Here is an 18,682-nt window from a genome sequence, read left to right as displayed (position 1 = left end):
AGGGCTAACAACGCTGTGAGTGACGGAATCCACCCAAACTGAGGAACAGCTTGTTCCCCAGAGCTGAAGCCTGCACTGTTTGCACTATAATATAATATAATATAATATAATATAATATAATATAATATAATATAATTAGGGCTGTCAAATGATTAAAATTTTTAATCAGATTAATCACAGCCTAAAAATTAATTAATCATGATTAATCACAACTCGAAATATGACCAAAATGTGTGCAAACATACGGACAGATAGCGGATTTTTACACACTTGTTAGTGTTATTTAATGCTAAGACCACGCTGAGTGGCCTGCGTTCACTCAGCGTGGTCTGACGTAGGCTGGGTGTTGTGCTGGAAGCGAATTAATCACAGCCTAAAAATGTATTAATCGCAACTCGAAATATATGTGTATATGTGTGTATATATGTGTAAAAATCGGGACAGATAGTGGTTTTTAACACACTTGTTTGTTTTATTTATTATTAATTGTGAGTACAAGCAGTACAAGCAGAACAGGGCTTCAAATAATTGTGAGGGATTTTTACTGAATGTTTTCCACCCGTTTAAATCTAGCACATTGTTTTATCCATATACATCTTCAAGTTCACAGAACATAGGCCTAATTCAACAGGCAAAATGTGGAGGCAGGAGTGGCCAGGTATCTGCGAGCAAGGCGGGCCAGCTGGCTGTGGGCTCCTGCATGAGCTGCCCACCACTGTAAGGGACAGTCCTCTAAGGCAGTGCAGGGCTCTGCTCTGTAGCGCTGTATGGCTCTGTCCTGCTGTACCTCCTCCTCTGACTCAGAGTCAGAGTCCATCTGCAGCAGGCTCAGCCTCTTCTTGGCTGGACCTTCTTCTGCAGTGTGTGATCTTCTAGGAGAGTCTTCATGCAGCATGCCTGCCAGTGTGGTCCACACTGCTTCTCTGTCAGTCTTGGGCACACTGCGTAGGTCTTTAAAACGTGGGTCCAGTGCAGTTGCGATCTGGAGCCATGCATAGTTGGTATGTTCCTGGCGGGAAGCAAGGTCTTCCTTAAACTTCTCTTTAAACCTCACCACATATGCAGGGTCCTCATCAGTTACTTCCATGACACGGCGCAGGTGGCAGAAGGCTGGTAGAACTACAGAGCAGGAGACGTAGGCCTCTCCTCCCAGCAGTTCAGTCACATATCTGCAGTGGAATACACACATACACACATGGGGTGGCTGTAGCTCAGGTGGCAGAGCAGGTCAGCCACTAATCAGAAGGTCGGTGGTTCGATCCCAGGCTGCCTCCTGGCTGCATGCCAAATATCCTTGGGCAAGATACTAACCCCGTGTTTGCCTACTGGTGGTGGTCAGAGGGCCCGGTGGCGCCTGTGTCCGGCAGCCTCGCCTCTGTCAGTGCGCCCCAGGGCAGCTGTGGCTACAATGTAGCTTGCCATCGCCAGTGTGTGAATGTGTGCGTGAATGGGTGAATGACTGAATGTAGTGTAAAGCGCTTTGGGGTCCTATGGACTAGAAAAGCGCTATACAAATGCAGGCCATTTACACACACACACACACACAGATAAGACAGCAAATTAAAAAAAGCTTTTTAATACTAGGTAATATTAATAAAATATTTGATTTCATTTATTTTTTAAATAAGACATTTTCATAATAACAAAACTGATTTAAGATGTATGTTTGATACATTTAATCTAAACCTACAATTATGGTCACAATGACAGGCTCACCTGCAGGGCTCTAGAAGTGTCTCCAGTCTCTGGAGTTTGTCCCACTCTGGAGGCGTCAGGAGGACAAGTTTATGCTTTTGTTTATCCAGAGTCGCGGTTACTGCAGTTTGGTTGCGGATCAAGCGCTTCACCATCTCCAGCGTGGAGTTCCAGCGCGTAGGCACGTCCTGGGCCAACGGCTCCTGCTTGCGCCCCAGTGACACCTGCTCTGCGTTCAGCTCTGCTGTGTTTGCTGGGCTGTGCTTAAAATGGCCAACAATTTTGCGGCATTTGGCCAGCGCAGTGACAAAGCCACTGTCTGCGAGACTCACTGTGATGCATCTCTGTAGAATGTGCGCGGTACACGGCATGTGATTGAATGGCATGATGCGAGCCGCGGCGATCATATTGCGCGCACTGTCCGTGCCTACTGTTGTCACCTTCTCCTCAATTCTCCACCTGCGAGCAACAGTCTGGAACTGCTCTGCACAAGCCTCCGCAAAGTGCCGCTCTTCCGTTTTCATTATAGTCAGCGCAAAGGATGTCAGACCCCAGGCTTCAGTGATTAAATGCGCAGTAACTCCCAGGTAATTGTCATTACTCAATGATGTCCAGTGGTCTCCTGTCAGAGCCACGCATTCTGTGTGAACTAAAGCCTCTTCTTTTTTCTTTTTCTCCGTTTCATACAGTTCGTGGATTCGAATTGTTATTGTGCTTCTCGCTGGGGGCTTGTAGGACGCGTCCTGAGATGCAACCTTTAAAACATCCGCAAAGCCCTTGTCCTCCACAATGCTTAGCGGTCTGCAGTCCTTTGCTATCCATTTGGCTATATTGTCGGTCAGTTTGTCCAAAGAAGACTTACCGAGTGGCCTGCGTTCACTAAGAGTGGTCTGACGCAGGCCGGGTGAAGCTGCTGCCCCGACAAACGCGTGTTTGGCATTAAGGTGGTATTTTAAGGTCGAATTTGAACGGTGAAATTGAAACTCTTTACTACAGTGAGTGCAAATTACAACGCGTTTGTTTATTGTCCCATCTATGTTCTTCTTGTATTTAAATTCCCCATCCAGAAGGCCATCCGCTTCCTGCTTCTCCATTTTCAGTGGCGCGGTAAACAAATCAAGTGGAATTATGGGAGCGACTTATCTGCGTGTTGCGCTAAATAGTTAAATATTCTAACGTAATTAATTCCAAAATTTAATTATCGCAATTAACGCGTTAATTTCGACAGCTATAAATATAATATAATATAATATAATATAATATAATATAATATAATATAATATATCATGTTGCTATTTAATGTTTTTTGTTCGTGTTGCAGCTGCTCTGTGAGCCAAGCTTTCGTTGTCTAAATTCAATGGCAATATATCTCTGCACCACACGATGGCGATAGATTCTCACAGACAGTCTGTGCTCTGCTTCCGCCACCAGTCATCTTTAAATCTTTTTTTTAATTCAATGAAACCTTTATTTAACTGTCCATCTCGCGGCATTACTTAAAAAAAATCATATTTAAATACAAAGAAGATTAAATACATGAACGACAGTAAATTGATAAAATAAGAGCAAATAAATATATTTACAAATGATAGCAACATCAATGGAATAAAAGCATGAACAGCAGCAGAAGGAGAAAGAGGCCTGTATCTACATTATTACTCTGGCAGCTCTCAGTCTCCATACAGACAGGACACGTTGCAGCGTAATTGCAGACAGGTGCGTGGGCCTGAGCTCCGCCCAGGCAGAATGACGAGTGGAAGAAAGCAGCAACACAATAAACATATGTAGCCTTGCGGAGCCGGCCGGGCAGACACCGAGACAGAGTGCAAAGATTTTATACGTGACAACACACACAAAAAAACACACACAACAAAAATCAGAATGTGTTTGTGATTTGGATTTTTATTTAAAGGTGAAACCTTTTTTCTTTTCTTGTTTTGCCAGATTAGACATTTTGATTCATTTCATTTAGTTTTTTTGTTTTACTTTGATGCTATAATAGATGTTTTTAAAATGTAGTCATATTTAATACTATATTGCATCATGGCAAAACAACAGTCTCCTCAAGCTGCTTTATACTGTAAGGTGAAAACACTACAGAAAAAGCCAGAAAACCCCAACAATCCAAAGATCCCCTTTGAGCAAGCACTGGGCGACAGTGGGGAGGAAAAACTCCCTTTAGGAAGAAACCTCCGGCAGAACCAGGCTCAAGAAGGGGCGGCCATCTGCTGCGACCGGTTGGGGGTGATGGAAAGAGAATAGAGGGAGACAAGATGAAGTATACTTCTAATGGCCTATTCCAATTGGTGGTAATACATCATAAGAATTGAGGAAAGGTGGTGTTGATGGAGACTCTGGGGAAGGCCTTCGTCTGCCAGGGTGTTTTGGAGCCACTTGAATAAATTTAGTTTGCACTGGAGGTGGACGAGGTTTAATCTGTGGAAAGATCTGAGACGGAGTCGGAGTCTCCCCATAACATCTCCCCATCACGCCTCTATGGACCAACGGTGCGAGCTTTTGTCCTTTCTGTTTTTCTAATTTAAGCTGGAGTTGAACGTCTTTCACTCTAGATTTTAGATGACCTATCTCTTTTTCTTCATTGCCAGCTTTTCTGATCATCTGGTTCACTGGTCCAATGAGCTCCTGTTTTTGTTTGAATAAAGCGTATTCGGAAGACTTTACCATATCATTGTACTGCTTTTTAAATGATTCCAGCTCCCGTGTTTTATCTAGTAAAGCTGCATCTAGATCCTTGCATCTGATACGTAGACAGTTCAGCTGTTTTTCAAGAAACTCCTTCGTTGTTCCAACAAAGGGGATGCCTTCCACACCGTCTACGTATTTCTTTTTCAAGTTGTGGAATATATCCCTAAATTCCACCTTTTCTTTTTCTCTGAAGTGACCTGCATGTGGAAATGCCTTTTCAAAGGACAAAACGCACTGGTACAATTCCTCTTGGAAGTGGCGCTTTTTCTTTTCCAGGCAATTCGTTTTTTGTGTGAATATTTCTGTTTGCTTTTTTGTGGCGCGCAGTTGCTCTTCCAGTGAGATCTTTTCAGCCAGTGCCTGATTGTGTGCCGTTTTTACTTTATACCTGTCCACTGCTGTCTTTCTGTGGTTTTCCTGCTCTGTGCTTAGGGCCTTTTTTAGGTCTTCATTTTTCTTTTTCAAAGAATCAACTTCATCTTCGACCATAGCCTTCATTTTCTTTTCAAAGGCCAGAGCCCTAATATTTCTCTGACATTTCCGTTTGATCTCCATATTCTGGGCCTTTTGGTTGTCTATTACTTTGCCCATTTGATCTTTCTCGTCTGTTAATTCTTTCACGGTTTTATCCATCAATTCATTTTCGTCCTGTAACTTTGTATTACGTGTCAGAAGACCCTCAATCCAACACTGCGAGGATTGATGTTGTTCCTCGCGTTCTTTAACCGCATTGACGGCCACACCTCTACTATTTTTTACTGTTCTCTCAAGCTTTTCTATTTTGGAATCATACATTTCCATGACCTCTTCTAACTTTCTGTCTGCAGCATTGGCTTTGTCTTCGAGTTTTTTTTAGTATTTTCCTCGTAAAATTGCTGCATCTTATTTTTTTCCTCTTTGTGGCGTTTCAATAATAATTCAACAACTTGGCTGTTGTGAAATTCCTGACGTACCACCTTTTCTTTTGCTGTTTCCAGCAGTCCTTGCAGGACTTCGACTTCGTCCTCATCATCTGTGATTAGGTATTGAAACAGCTGTTTACTCCCCAGATGTTTGTGTCCTCAAAGAAATTCCATTTAGATTTATGTGAATGTATTGTGCAGGTACTTTCTCTGCTTCGCCCTCATTGCTTGCTTTATCTGAGGACATAATCTGCCTTCTTTCAGCTTGGGGTAGGCCTCAGTTTATGTTTTAAATTAAAAAGCTTGAAGACAAAGTGAACTCTGGACAAGCGTGTGGCCTACCTGAAGCCCAGGTGGGCTTGTTGATAATCACATTTTCACACTCATCTCGGGGCACATCCGTGGTGTTCTGGTGCCAGCCTGTCCCCTCTGTTTTTGTGGCTGCACAGGATCTGTATAGAAGTTTTAAACACTTCTATTTTAGGCAAATTTATAATATTTTAGACGACAGCACTGTTACGAGTTCAAAAATTGGGGATGGAGACAAGAGGAAAAACCACAATAACAACACTGGTCCGGCCGGGTTAAGTCAAACGATGATTTTAATGATCACACGCGTGGGAGATGGACACTGTATGCAGACAGCCTCAGATCTCAAAATGGTGGAGCATTGATCAAACTCTTATAGCCTCTGGTGCCCCCACCTTATCATAAAAGCCTAAACATTCACATGCTTTCTCTCACACGGCGCCTAAGCTACGACCTTGGCTCCCTGTTTATCTGCTCCTGCTGAGATGGGGCAGAAAACTCCAGCATGTTCCGTTCTCTTCTAATCAGACAAATAAGGCGATGACTTTTCTGCAAACAGTATTTCTTATAACTCAGCAGTATAATGCATCATGAAACAATATCATCCATTCACAATAAATCAGCAGTGTAATGCAAATCAGTTTAACAAATGCAATAGTTATCACCCTCTCCTAATTCAGGAGAATAATGCAAACTAAAACTACATAATAATTCACAATCTTTAATTAGGGGTCTAACATGGCATAAAATAATATTATAAATCTCACAGCACATAAAACACTGTTTGCTTGGATGTGTGTGTTTGTGTGTAAAAAGTGAGATGTTCAGAGGTCTTGCTTCATGGTATCGAACAGCCCACACAAAACAGGTTCTGTATGATTTAATTTAAGTGCTGATGTAAACCACAATGTTCAGCAAACATCTATCAGGTCATTGGACTGTATTTTTTTAAAGCTTAAGTATGCGCACATGGGATATATTAAAAACTGACAAGCCGTTTGAACACATGATGTGAAATCACTTAATCAACCTGCTGGATTTTCCAAAAGTTAAAATATTTATACTACTTTGGCACATTGCTCTTAACTTATTAAGGTGGCTATTAGTGAGGGTCATGATAATCAATTCAATTGAGCAGAAGTGACATTCTTACTTCGATTCGTCCAAATTCATGTGAGTTCCAGTCTGTTCAGCCTGTTTCTGTGTAGCACCAAGCAGTAGACCTAAACCTGGATGTGCTTCTGGGTTCTGCCTCTAATGAAAACGGATGAGTGTAAAATGCAACCATTGTTTGTAGTTTGCTGCCACCTACTGAGTGAAAAAAGAACTGAAGTTGTAAAAAGTCACTATTCCTAATGATAGGCTTCGTTTTGTTTCAGTTTCAGTTCACTATACAGCTCATCAAACTGTTTTCCCTTTACGTTTTGATATACATTGTGAAGTTTGGGTTGTCATGTCTACGTCTCATTATGTTTCCTGTTTTATTGTGAAGAGGTCTGGTGTTTCTGTGTTCATCGTGTTCAGTTTTACTCTTCCCCTGTGGCGTTGTTATGTTCATGTTGATCTACTGTGCCTTTCTGTTCCATGTTTCAGATCCCTATGTTCTGTCTCCCCCAGTCTGTTAAGTCCACATGTCTTGAGTTCCGTCAGTGTGTTTCCTGTTTTACTTTCACAGTCTGTTCTATGTTAATGTTTCTAGTTTTGCTTCCCTTGCCTCGTCCTGCTTAATTACTCTCAGCTGTGCTCTCCTCCTGTGGCTCATTCCCCCTCGTTATCCCTCAGTGTATTTAAGCCCCATGTTTCTCTTTGTCAGTGTTGCGTCCTCCATCATAGCTGTGTGATTTTTCCCTGTGGCTCCTTGTGCTTTAGTTTTTCCCAGTTTAGGTTATTTTGTATTGTTTTTCGTGTCCCACTCCACGCCAGCAATAAAGCTGTGTTTTTTGAGTTTAACTTTTGACTCTGTGAGTTTGCGTTTGGGTCCTTCTCCTGCCTGCCACACAGCCGAACTGTGACACTAAGTAAAGAGAAGGAAGAACACAGAAAGACAGCAGTGGACAGGCATAAAGTAAAAACGGCACACAATCAGGCACTGGCTGAAAAGATCTCACTGGAAGAGCAACTGCGCGCCACAAAAAAGCAAACAGAAATATTCACACAAAAAACGAATTGCCTGGAAAAGAAAAAGCGCCACTTCCAAGAGGAATTGTACCAGTGCGTTTTGTCCTTTGAAAAGGCATTTCCACATGCAGGTCACTTGAGAGAAAAAGAAAAGGTGGAATTTAGGGATATATTCCACAACTTGAAAAAGAAATACGTAGACGGTGTCATGGTCCTGAGTCTGAGGACTCAGTGTTTTGTGTTTCCTTATGCTTTTGTTCATTCCGAGTGTGTATTCTGTTGTTATTTTGCCATTTGTTAGGTTTCTGTTCTTTGCCTGCCTGCTCCCACTTCTCTGTGTTCCCTCTGTCTGTCCATGGTGTTTTTGTGTCTGCTCATGAGTCTGCCTGTCAAGTTCAGTGTCCTGTCTGGTTCTCTGTCTGTTAATTTCCTGTTTTATTCTGAAGGTTCATGTCTGATGTGAGTGTGTTCAGTTTACATTTCCCCTGTCCCGTCAGCTCTGATTTCTCCCAGCTGTGTTGCCCTCCTGTCTCTTATCCCCTGATTACTGGTGTGTGTATTTAAGCCCTGTGTGTTCTCCTGCCTGTTGCCGGTTCGTCTGTATTACTCCATGTAAGTCCGCGCTTTTCTGCATTCATCTGTGTCTCTCTGCGTCTCTGTATCCTCCGTCAGTCTGCGTCTCTCTGCCTTTCTCCCCGTGTCCTGTGGATTTCTAGTTGCTCTTTAGTTTTCCCAGTTTAGGTTTCCGTTAGTTTGTCTCATTATTCGTTTTCTGTTCCTGCCACTGACACCTTGTAAATAAACTCCACTAATCTTTTCATACACTGCTTGCTCTTGGGTCCTTTTTCCAACTCCACACGGCTCGCCTCGGCAGCCGTGACAGACGGTGTGGAAGGCATCCCCTTTGTTGGAACGACCGAGTTTCTTGAAAAACAGCTGAACTGTCTACGTACCAGATGCAAGGATCTAGATGCAGCTTTACTAGATAAAACACGGGAGCTGGAATCATTTAAAAAGCAGTACAATGATATGGTAAAGTCTTCCGAATACGCTTTATTCAAACAAAAACAGGAGCTCATTGGACCAGTGAACCAGATGATCAGAAAGGCTGGCAATGAAGAAAAAGAGATGGGTCATCTAAAATCTAGAGTGAAAGACGTTCAACTCCAGCTTAAATTAGAAAAACAGAAAGGACAAAAGCTCGCACCGTTGGTCCATAGAGGCGTGATGGGGAGATGTTATGGGGAGACTCCGACTCCGTCTCAGATCTTTCCACAGATTAAACCTCGTCCACCTCCAGTGCAAACTAAATTTATTCAAGTGGCTCCAAAACACCCTGGCAGACGAAGGCCTTCCCCAGAGTCTCCATCAACACCACCTTTCCTCAATTCTTATGATGTATTACCACCAATTGGAATAGGCCATTAGAAGTATACTTCATCTTGTCTCCCTCTATTCTCTTTCCATCACCCCCAACCGGTCGCAGCAGATGGCCGCCCCTTCTTGAGCCTGGTTCTGCCGGAGGTTTCTTCCTAAAGGGAGTTTTTCCTCCCCACTGTCGCCCAGTGCTTGCTCAAAGGGGATCTTTGGATTGTTGGGGTTTTCTGGGGTTTTCTGGCTTTTTCTGTAGTGTTTTCACCTTACAGTATAAAGCAGCTTGAGGAGACTGTTGTTTTGCCATGATGCAATATAGTATTAAATATTACTAAATTTTAAAAACATCTATTATAGCATCAAAGTAAAACAAAAAAACTAAAGTATACTTCAATGAAATTAATCAAAATGTCTAATCTGGCAAAAAAAAGAAAAGAAAAAAGGTTTCACCTTTAAATAAAAATCCAAATCACAAAAATTCTGATTTTTGTTGTGTGTGGGGGTTTTTGTGTGTGTTGTCAAGTATAAAAGTTTTGCACTCTGTCACGGTCTCGATGTCTGCCCGGCCGGCTCCGCAAGGTTACATATGTTTATTGTGTTGCTGCTTTCTTCCACTCGTCATTCTGCCTGGGCGGAGCTCAGGCCCACGCACCTGTCTGCAATTACGCTGCAACGTGTCCTGTCTGTATGGAGACTGAGAGCTGCCAGAGTAATAATGTAGATACAGGCCTCTTTCTCCTTCTGCTGGTGTTCATGGTTTTATTCCATTGATGTTGCTATCATTTGTAAATATATTTATTTGGTGTTATTTTATCAATTTTCTACTACTGTCGTTCATGTATTTATTTATTTTTTTGTATTTAAATATGATTTTTTTAAAGTAATGCTGCGAGTTAAATAAAGGTTTCATTGAATAAAAAAAAGATTTAAAGATGACTGGTGGCGGAAGCAGAGCACAGACTGTGAGAATCTATCGCCATCGTGTGGTGCAGAGATATATTTCCATTGAATTTAGACTACGAAAGCTTGGCTCACAGAGCAGCTGCAACACGAACAAAAAACATTAAATAGCAACATATTATATTATATTATATTATATTATATTATATTATAGTGCAAACAGTGCAGGCTTCAGCTCTGGGGAAGAAGCTGTTCCTCAGTTTGGGTGGATTCTGTCACTCACAGCGTTGTTAGCCCTCTTGTGCGCGCAGACTGCAACCCCCCCCTCCCCTGCCCCCCCACTGTGCGTTGCCCTGATATCTGCAGTGTGAGGTTGGATCGCTCATTTTCATCCTCACACTGATGCCACTTATTTCGGTCTTTGTTTGACATAAAAGGGCATATTTGTCACTTTATTGCAACTATATTTGCACTCTTGAGCTCCTTCATTCACTGACTGATTATAAAGTTATTACTTGCGTTATGTATTCATCCTTTTGAACATAATTAATGAAGCCACATGTAATCACTAAAATTTGTATTTTGGGTACAATAAGAGAGTTTCAGATGGAATGCTGTTTTGTTTAAATTTCACCAACTTGCTGATGCCCACGGTTGTGAGTGCAGCTTCTTACTGTACATGGGTGGATGGTTGTAAATCACATCACAGATGCCAAAAACCTCTCAAACCAAGCCCTCTTGCCGGTGATGCTGTGCGCAACCTCGTGACAACCACATGACTGATACTAACTCCTGAGCTGACTGTATGCTAACATGCGCCACAAATAAGGGTCATATTTGGATTTAAAACAATCACCGAGAAGCTTCCACTGAATGCTACTTTCCCCTGCATGACACTGAAATCATTAACACATACTAACCCTCACTTATGCTCTTCAGTTTTCTCAGAAATGGATTAAGCCTACACCTAAACCAACGGATATGTTCACTGACTTTTTCTCTTAGTCTGGAAATACTTAGTCAGCCCATTACGCAATTGAATTGATTATCATGACCCTCACTAATAGCCACTTACTAAGCTAAGAGTAATGTGCAAAACCCATTAGCCAAAGTAGTATAAATATTTTAACTTTTAGCAAATCCAGCAGGTTAATTAAGTGATTTCACATCATATGTTCAAACAGCTTGTCAGTTTTTAATATATCCCATGTACGCATACTTAAGCTTTAAAAATAAAGAAAAGTGCAATGACCTGATAGATGTTTGCTGAAAATTGTGGTTTACATCAGCACCTACATTAAAATACAAAGACCCTGTTTTGTGTGAGCTGCTCGATACCATGAAGCAAGACCTCTGAACATCTCAGTTTTTACACACACACACACACACACACACACACAAGTGCAAGCAAATGGTGTTTTATATGCTGTTGTCTAAAATATTATAAAATAAACCGTCTCTTTTTATATGTGGGGGGGGGGCACTCAAAAAACGGAGGGGACAGGTTGGCACCAGAACACCACAGGTCTGCCCCGAGATGAGTGTGAAAATGTGATTATCAACAAGCCCACCTGGACTTCAGTTAGGTCGCACGCTTGTCCAGAGTTCACTTTGTCTTCAAGCGTTTTAATTTAAAACATAAAGTGAGGCCTACCCCAAGCTAAAAGAAGGCAGATTATGTTCTCAGATAAAGCAAGCAATGAGGGCGAAGCAGAGAAAGTACCTGCACAATACATTCACATAAATCAAAATGGAATTTCTTTGAGGACACAAACATCTGGGGAGTAAACAGCTGTTTCAATACCTAATCACAGATTGTGCTCTCTGTTTTACACGTTTTTAGTAAGGCATAATTAACTAAAAGGCTAGAGAGATGAAAGGATGCCAAGCTGATACCAGGCCTCAGTCACATGGATTGTTTCTTAAATTCTGAAATTAAGTGGACATGCAAAAAGATCTGGCACTTCATATATTAAACTGAGAAGCTGTGCTGACCCAAGAAAGCGCCCAGAAATTTGGGCAAATGTCTGCTCTGAAGTTTTTAGCCAAACCAAACTGCAGGTCAGTTTAAAGCGCAAAATTGTGCAAGTAGTCCAAACTAAACCGTTCTTGAGATGCAGAAATGTTGTCACACACAAAAATCAGACGATTGTGCCTCCAAACAAATTGCACTTACAAATGCTTGTAACATAAATGATGAAAATAGTAACTGCAAAGTTGAGACTGAACAGTGTTTCAGTTAAAGTGATAAGCTAGCCATTCAGCTGACTCATTGGTGATTGCAATGATTGCAGGTTTCATTATAGAAGAATATCAAGGAGAAGACAGATGGCAGGGAGTCAGAAACGGGGGATGGAAATGCAAGATATTGAGGACAACTTATGAGCCCAGGCGTCAGGTGTGAACAACAACAATAACTGGGCTGTATTTAGGTGTACAGATCACATGACCATCAAAAGAGCAGTGTAGGAATGAGAGAAGATCAACAGGGGAGCACACAAAGAGGTTTATGGACACAAACTGGGAAAGGTGGCATGCTCAGTTGATCAGTAGAATACCACACTAGACTTTCTTCCAGGACGGTTGAGGACCCTGTTGTGGGGGCGAAGCTTGGGTCCAATGTTCCCTCTAATTTTTCATGTGTCTGAGCGAACACACAAACTCTCTGAGCGGTCCCTTGGACCACTGTGAGCAACAGCAGGCGTGTGCACTGTGGTCACGTCAGCATTGAATCCATCCAAGTTACATGGTTTATTAAAATAATCAAATTACAACATTTAAATTTATGTTAGACTTTTTTTTAATTAACTCCTTTAGCCCACTTACAACAAAAATTCAAAAAAAAATCTTGTTCATGACCTGTGTAGTATGTTAACACTATTGGAAGTAAAAATAACTTGAACTCCAATTTTGAAAACGCAACTTTCTTTTTTAAAAAAAAAAAAAAAAGCTCTGACTTGTATTATGAGTATGAGTCTGTGGTCTGGGAGAGAGTCCTGTAACTCTCTGTCTGCAAAATACAGTATATAATGACCAATGTTGGGCAATTAATTATATAATTACGTCTTCAAAAAAGTAACTGATCTATGCAAACAAAGTTTTTTGCAGCTGTTTACTTAAAATGCAGCCAAGGCGTTTTTTTAAATAAACATTTCAAACTATTTACAGAACAATCAGCTGTTCTGCATCAAATTTGATGCCACACAAATTATTTGTGCCACTCCAAAAATAATTTCAAATCAAAATCAAATCAAATCACTTTTATTGTCACATCACATGTGCAGGTACATTGGTACAGCACATGTGAGTGAAATTCTTGTGTGCGAGCTTCACAAGCAACAGAGTTGTGCAAAATACAATAATGTAAACAAGCAAAATACAAGAATGGCTACATCTGAAACTAATAAATATATGTACAATATATAATAGTATATGCATTTCTGGATGTGTATACTAAATATTTTTCTACGTGTGTGTGTGTGTGTGTGTGTGTGTGTGTGTGTGTGTGTGTGTGTGTGTGTGTGTGTGTGTGTGTACACATATTTTACAAATTAAATAGAGTCAACAATAAATAAAATATATAAAAATATACAGAGTTGAGACATGTGCAAAACAGTGGCGTTACTGTACAGTATGGAGTGCATAATGTTAAAGTTCCAGTAGTGAAGCTGAGGTGTCTATGAAGTGTTCAGCAGTCTGATGGCCTGATGGAAGAAGCTGTCTCTCAGTCTGCTGGTACGGGACCGGATGCTGCAGAACCTCCTTCCTGATGGAAGCAGTCTGAACAGTTTATGGCTGGGGTGACTGGAGTCCTTGATGATCCTCCCCGCTTTCCTCAGGCACCGCTTCCTGTAGATGTCTTGGAGGGAGGGAAGCTCACCTCCAATTATCCGTTCAGAGCACCGCACTACTCGCTGGAGAGCTTTGCAGTTGTAGGCGGTGCTGTTGCCATACCAGGTGGTGATGCATCCAGTGAGGATGCTCTCAATGGCACAGTGATAGAAGGTCCTGAGGATGCGGGGGCTCATGCCGAATCTTTTCAGTCTCCTGAGAAAGAAGAGGCGCTGCTGCGCCTTCTTCACTGTTTTGTTTGTGTGTACTGACCACGTAAGATCCTCAGCCAGATGTACACCAAGGAACCGGAAGCTGCTCACTCTCTCCACAGCAGCGCCGTTGATGGTGATGGGGGTGTGTACTTCTCTGCACCTCCGGAAGTCCACTATCAGCTCCTTTGTCTTTGCGACGTTGAGTGTGAGATGGTTGTCTTGACACCAGTGGGTCAGGGCGCTGACCTCCTCCCTGTAAGCCGTCTCATCACCATTGGTGATAAGACCCACCACTGTAGTGTCGTCCGCAAACTTCACAATGATGTTGGAGTTGTTAGTGGCTGTGCAGTCGTAGGTGTAGAGTGAGTACAGGAGAGGGCTCAGTACACACCCCTGTGGGGCACCAGTGTTCAGTGTGATGGGGGATGAGGTGATGCTGCCCAGTCTGACCACTTGGCGTCTGTCAGACAGGAAGCTAAGGATCCAGCTGCAGAGGGAGCTGCTCAGTCCTAGATCCTGCAGTTTCCTGTCCAGCTTCGAGGGAACGATGGTATTGAATGCTGAGCTGTAATCTACAAACAGCATTCTCACATACGTGTCTCTCTTCTCCAGGTGTGACAGGGCAGTGTGTAGTGTCAAGGCTATGGCATCATCAGTGGACCTGTTGTGGCGGTATGCGAACTGTAGAGGGTCCAGTGACCGAAGCATTTGCTTACGATGGGGGTCAGGGCTACAGGTCGCCAGTCATTCAATGAGGAGATGGTGGAGGATTTGGGTACAGGGACGACGGTGGCCATTTTGAAGCAGGCTGGGACTACAGACAGAGAGAGGGAAAGGTTGAAGATGTGCGTGAACACTGCAGCCAGCTGAGCCGCGCATGACTTGAGGACGCGGCCGGGAATCCCGTCCGGACCAGTAGCTTTGCGTGCGTTCACCTTCCTGAAGCACTTCCGCACATCCTCCTCAGACACAGTGTGCGCACTGACGTCATCCGCGGTGCGCACACTGTCCGGTCTCATGGTGTTCGCTGTGTCGAATCTAGCGTAGAATACGTTTAGATCCTCACACAGAGAGGCCGTGGTCTGCGGTGTGCTGGTTTTCCCTCTAAAGTCTGTGATCGTGTTTAGTCCCTGCCACATACTCCGAGGGTTGTCGAACTGTTGCTCCACCCTGTCCCTGTACTCACGTTTGGCTGCTTAGATAGTCTTCCGGAGTTGGTAATGTGCGTGTTTGTAGTCCGATGTGTTCGCGGAGGCAAAGGCGGTGCTCCGTGCCGCCAGTGCCGCGCGAACATCTCCGTTAATCCAGGGTTTTTGATTTGGGAAGGATTTAACTGTTCTGGATGGGACGACATCTTCCACGCATTTCCTGATAAATCCGCAGACTGAGTCTGTGTACTCGTCAATGTCCCTAGCAGCCACGTGAAACATTTCCCAGTCCGCGTGATCAAAACAGCACCGCCCTCCGGGTTGGAGCTTCCTGTTTCAGCTTCTGCCTGTAGGCGGGCAGGAGCAGGATGGAGCGGTGATCTGATTGGCCGAATGGGGTGCGGGGGAGGGCTTTGTACGCATCCCGGAAAGAGATGTAGCAGTGGTCGAGTAGCCGGTCTCCACGAGTGTTAAAATGGATGTGTTGGTGGAGTTTGGGTGAGACTTTCTTCAGGTTTCCCTTATTAAAGTCTCCGGCTGTGATAAACGCTGCCTCTGGGTGTGCGGTTTCCTCACTGCTGATCGCGCTGTACAGTTCCCTGAGTGCTCGGTCAGTGTCGGCTTGTGGGGGAATGTAAACAGCCGTAATAATCACTGCTGTAAATTCCCTCGGTAGCCAGAATGGCCGGCACTTAATCATCAGGTACTCCAGGTCCGGTGAGGTCCAGGTCCACTTATGCTTACTCCAAGCACCGCTGCGAGTTTGGCCGTCAGTGTCAGTTTTCGGATTCGCCTGCTGAGCTGCTGGTGGAGATCCACCCGGACCCAGTGGCGTGTCTAGAAAATTTTTGTTGGGGGGCCAGGTAGGGGCACAGATTTGGAGAAGGGTGGCAGATGTAATTGGCAGATAATGTTTTAAAAAAAAAAATCTACCAACCGTTAACCATAATTCAATAATCCTATAAACCTAATAACCGAATGCGCTTTTAATTCTTATTAGAATGAGATTTTAACCACTATGGTGCAAAGTTTTTAGATACTGCGTTGATAAAGTACAAGAGATACAATCAGTGCTTTGTCAGTGTTTACTCAGCATTCAAGGACAGCAATATTTGCATAATATTTTTACTGACATATAGTGCACATATGTTTTGGGCAAAAACATTTTTGAATATTAAAATACGAACATTTGTAACAAAGAATTGACAAATTAGCCAATGCCAATGCAAAACCAATGCCTATTAAAAAAAAGAAGATAATCTTCTCACAAACTGGTGTTTGATTTTGAAACAGGAAAAAAGTGGGGAAACAACTGAAAAGACTAACATTTGAATAAAACCTGAAAGCAAGTAAATACTTTCTATGCTGCCTTATGGTAAACTTTGGTAATATTGATCAAGAACAACACTGGCTGATGATGAAATACAGTCAGCTGGCATGGTGACACTGCCAGTATTAACCTGCAGGGCTGGACTGGGACAGAAAATCAGGCATTTTGACTAGAGACCGGCCCACCAGGTATTAAAGCCATAAAGACTTTGACTGAAAACAAATGCTGTTGTGACAGTGATGTACACTGTCTTGTTGGTATATGTATGATTTCTATACATTTTACGTCAGATAAAAACTTTGGTTGTAAGATTTAGATAATTATTTAATAAAAGCTAGATATTTTAAATGAGAATAAGAAAGAAAAGTATTTCTTTGTGCCCCACCTTTCCCTGTTAATGCCCTACCTGGCCCCCTGGCAAAACTTTCCTAGATCCACCCCTGCACAGTTGCCAGCTGTCAGCTACATAAAAAAGGATCCTGGTGTTATTTGTGTCTCAGAAACAGTTCATAACTTCCCTTCAACTCATTCATGTGAACTAAAAGGTAAACCTGTTTCTCCATCACCTGTTCAGCTCTGATGATTCAGTAAGGACATCTCCTGGTTTCATCTTCATGTTTCCCTCTCACCACATATCCAAACCGATATCATGACCAGCAGCTTTTACAGCTGTGACTCCAGCAAACATCAGCTGATACTAGAAAGTAATATCAAATAAATTCTAACAACAGCTGATCAAGCTTAAATGTGCTGCTGTTGTTTAGCGCGACATCTGCTGGTTTCCTCTTTCTGGCGCAAAGTGGGCGATAAATAAACAAGGGAGAAAAGCCAATCAGCTGATCATTGATCAGTTTCATGATTGAAGTAGCAACAGGAGAGGCAGGGGAGAGGATGAGAGGAGAAGAGGCAGCTGTGCAGCGTAACGACAGAATAACTCCAGCTTTGTGTCTTTTTTTCATTATAGCGAAAGTCCGGGACAAACTGTGTTCCTTCTCAGCTCAATACGAAACGTGTAATATTTTCTCTGAATGAGGGACCATTCCATTTTTTTAAAGAGCCGTTGGCAACTCTACTAACTAACCTTATGAATAAAATAAAGTTCACTATCAGTAACGTCATAGCACCCACCCAGCTGTATATAAACTCTGTCAAGCTGGCTAGAACCAGTACTAGTTATTGCAACTGAGGGTAAAAAGTCAGCACAACGAAAATAAACTCCACCTAAACTTGGTTTATATCTGACCCAGATAGACTGCAGGTCATAACTTCTTACCTGAAGTTCAGTTCACCTGACACTCGGACTGGCGGTGTTCCAGATCTACTGGCGTTTAGATCAACTGGCGTTGGTCGAACAGATGTGTGGCAGTCTTGCGTTTCAGGAGCTGCTACCGACAAACCAGCAAAAAAACGCCAAATGTGTCATCTGTGACACTTGTGAGGTTATCTCAAACACACTCCGTCAGTCTTGATGCTGTTGAACAACAAAATGTTTAAAATGTGGCGAGTTTATCTGGTGATATCCTCATTCGCGACGCGATCGCGAAAACAGCAAACAATTAACACCACGCCGATGTTGTTCACAGGACAGCAAGAGTAAACGATCGGGAGACTCTTGTCGTCGTTATCGTTCCGCTCGCACGGTTTATTTCTCCGATTTCAGCGTTTTTGCTTCACAACTACAGCGAGCAGTTTACTTTGTGCACTAACATGGAGTCGAGTCAACCAGCGCCACCTCTGGCCAAGTGCCACAGCCTACAGCCAGATCAACCTGTGACACACATCTGCACCACGTTTGAATTCGTGTCATGCACATTTGTACCTTTCAACTGTGTCTGTTTAAATCACGGGCTTAAAATGGACCTGATATCAGGACAGGAAAGGGACATTACTGAACAGGGTTGCTTACAGTTCTTTTGTCTTTTTTCTTATTATTTTCTTTTGGGACTATATAGGAAATTGGACTAGAATGATGTTGCAGTTTTCAGCCAATCATTTCATTGACCCACAGATTTAGCCTAGGCTACCTTTGTTTTGTTTTTTTTATCACCCCCATTTTACAACAAATACCAGTAAAGCAGAGGTTGTAATTTATTTGCCATTATTCAGTTTTGGTTTTGCAAATAATCTGAATGAGCCTCTGTAGTAACTCAGAGG

At 42.8% G+C, this 18,682-nt stretch overlaps 1 protein-coding gene and 1 long non-coding RNA gene across 8 annotated transcripts in view; one reads left to right on the top strand and one right to left on the bottom strand.

The window, feature by feature from the left end:
- Positions 1-18,682, top strand: part of LOC309704384 (uncharacterized protein) — a 111,248-nt gene that overhangs the window by 56,222 nt on the left and 36,344 nt on the right. The window lies entirely within an intron of this gene.
- Positions 449-2,018, bottom strand: LOC309704403. Its single transcript, XR_014276250.1, has 2 exons — positions 1,717-2,018; positions 449-1,506 (listed from the first exon to the last, which is right to left on the bottom strand). It is a non-coding gene; the product is annotated as an uncharacterized lncRNA (long non-coding RNA).

This window comes from Aulonocara stuartgranti (genome assembly GCF_965226115.1).
Source record: "Aulonocara stuartgranti genome assembly, chromosome: 4".
NCBI classification, from domain to species: Eukaryota; Metazoa; Chordata; class Actinopteri; order Cichliformes; family Cichlidae; genus Aulonocara; species Aulonocara stuartgranti.
This window is presented reverse-complemented; position numbering and strand designations above follow the sequence as displayed.